Source organism: Pseudorasbora parva, chromosome 8 (genome assembly GCF_024679245.1).
Source record: "Pseudorasbora parva isolate DD20220531a chromosome 8, ASM2467924v1, whole genome shotgun sequence".
Lineage (NCBI taxonomy): Eukaryota > Metazoa > Chordata > Actinopteri > Cypriniformes > Gobionidae > Pseudorasbora > Pseudorasbora parva.
Window position 1 is genome coordinate 2,455,202 of NC_090179.1, and position 2,675 is coordinate 2,457,876.

Sequence of the window (2,675 nt, forward strand, 5' to 3'; positions counted from 1 at the left end):
AAAAGTTGAAAATTAAGTAAAAACATATAGGCTATTGTCAACTTACTGATCATATTTTTTCAATGTATTAAAATGTATTTTGACTTGTTGATACTTATGGTCATTGTTTGATCCTAGGAAAGATACAACAATGCATTGACACACACACGGTCTGTAATTGAGAGGACGATCGGACAGCTCAAACGCAGATTTCTCTCCACAGCGAGCTGCGCGTTGAGCCTCCAAGGGCCTGCAAAATTATTGTCGCCAACGAGGCTGTTCTAAGTAAAATTAACAATAGACTAAAATAATTGTTAACTAAGAAGCAATAAAACCTTACTTTGCTGCATGGTTTGGCGTGCTGCTGGCGCTCTGCCGGTGTTGAAGCTGATTTGATTGCTGAGAAGGTCTAACATGTGAAACAAATAACGTTACCAAGCATATTTTATTTTGTCGTGATCTTCAAATCGTTTATCCTCAGCAGTGATAATTTTTATTTGATTTAAGACAATAATGTTCTCTCACTCCGTGTAATAATCCTCTTGTTGAATCTCAGCTTCACTCTCTAACCCGCCAGGGATGCCAGCTAGGACAGGTGAGTCCGCCCCAATGATGTCTTGGACTAGTTTCGTTGAGTCTGACAGTTCAGAAGGCGGCGGTCCTCCACCTGCAGTTTTGTTATCGTTAGCTCTTTGACTCTGTGATATGGTATCAAAACGCACTCGGTGCGAAGAAAAAATAACTCGTTTTTTTTCTTACCCGTTTTGTTGGATTCCCTCCTATGGAGGCTTATTTCTTTTTTTGCCACCACAGAGACGTTTTCATATTTTTTTATTACCTCCGATACGGTCCTCTTTACACCTAGATTACGTGCATTGATCTTCTCCGTTATTTCCTCCCACTGTTTATTCTTTTTGGCCGCAGTTATTTGGGGATTGAGTTTGCTTTTAAAATTGCCCTTATTTTCCCATATTCATCCAGAAGGATAAATTTCTCCTCCTCTGTCCAATTTGGCTTTCTTTTTTTGTTTTCTTTATCCATATCTATTGTAGGCCTATCCATTGTTTTACAGTTCCTATAGGTTAATGTGTACAGTAGCGTGTCTATGGCAACAATAGAATGTTATAACGGTAAAACCTGGGTCGCAGTCGTGAAACACTTAACGGTTTCCCTTACATAAGAGAACCGTTTAAGGGATTATATGCAACACCCTTAAATCATTCCCTTAGATAAGGGGAAATCACGCCTTAAGTATCATACTTAAGGGAAAAACTTAAGGTGTTTTATGCAACCGGGCACTTGTCATTTCGCAATCAGATAGATATCTGGTCAGAGAAAACGAATGAAGGAACCAGTTGTAAAAATTCCGGGGCGTAAAAAAGTCGGGGCCCGTCGGGCTCGGGCATAAAAGCAGGGCTCTACCAGTAATGCACGGGTCAATGTATAAACAACCCTCACCCGACCGATGTTTTCAACTTACCCGCCCACAACTCGGACTGCAAAAAAGAGAAGAAAATATGTTACCGAACCCGCTTTTTTTAAAAGTAGTAAATGCTCACCATAGCATCAATTTATTCATTTATTTTGTTTCATTTTCTTAACAATTAAGGTGTCTAATCAAAGTGTGCGTCTCTCCTAGCCTGACAAGCCAGACCCACATCAAGATGTTTGGTCTGGAAACTCACCATAGACAGGGCTCAGTCCGAGGGGCGGGATAAACGGTTGTCTTTCAAACTCCCTCTGCACATGATAGGATAGCGGTACACCAACCGGAGCAACGACGGTGAAGGGGAGCTCGCTGACTGATTAAACATTTGCCGTATCCGGTCGGCTAAACTCCGAACACATCTTCCCTTTTTAAGAATGACTTCAGTGCCGCTCTTTGTTCTTTTCTCAGAGGAAAGCTTAACTCCAAGTCTTCCGGAGGCGCGGGCAGAGCTGATTCGAAAGACCGCCGCCAAGACTGTGTTACTAGAAGCACGCAAACGCAACTCGGCCATCGTCATTATGGCCCCGCCTGCCGACTCTATAGCCTACCTACACGATATGATTGGGCCGTCCAGATTCTGAGGAATATAGCTCAGATAAGAATTGAGAGTTGCTAGACCACACTTGCGGGCAAATTAATTTTGCTGCCGTTAGGGTGCGTCTAGATTTCTAGGCTACGTCTCTCCCTGACTTTCCAAACAAAAATCCCTCTTAGAAAATACATAAAACTGACATTACTGAGCTATATGCATTTAAAAGTAGCCTATTAAAATGGTACAATGGCATTGCTCAGTTCAGCGTGTTGGGAAATCTCCTATCGGGCATGTTTTTCCACGTCAGGGAAGGGCTATAAGGTGCCGCTGGTGGCCTAAAACAGAAGTTTAGCCTACATTTATTTACAGCTCTCTGCTTGAAGTATTTCAGTGAACTCGAAATTAGTGAAACACACACAAAACACATTTTTACCAAATCCTATGTCATTAATAGCGGTTCACTTTCGCGATTTAGCACAATTGCATTCACATCAGTAGTGAACCGTACCAGAGGTCACATGAACTAAACCCCAGACCACCTTTTTAAGCGGACTCGTGTTCAGAAGACGGCGTTCACATCATCCAACTGAACCAAACTCTGGGTGCGCACCAAAAGCGCTAGTGTGAAAGCACACTAAGACACCCAATGAGATGACATCACCTAAGTCCATCACC

At 42.4% G+C, this 2,675-nt stretch overlaps 1 long non-coding RNA gene across 1 annotated transcript; it reads right to left on the minus strand.

Moving 5' to 3' along the window:
* Positions 1 to 341: 341 nt before the first annotated feature.
* LOC137084960 (uncharacterized) lies at positions 342 to 889 on the minus strand. Its single transcript, XR_010906856.1, has 3 exons — positions 739 to 889; positions 505 to 646; positions 342 to 388 (listed from the first exon to the last, which is right to left on the minus strand). It is a non-coding gene; the product is annotated as an uncharacterized lncRNA (long non-coding RNA).
* Between the last annotated feature and the right edge of the window lie 1,786 nt (positions 890 to 2,675).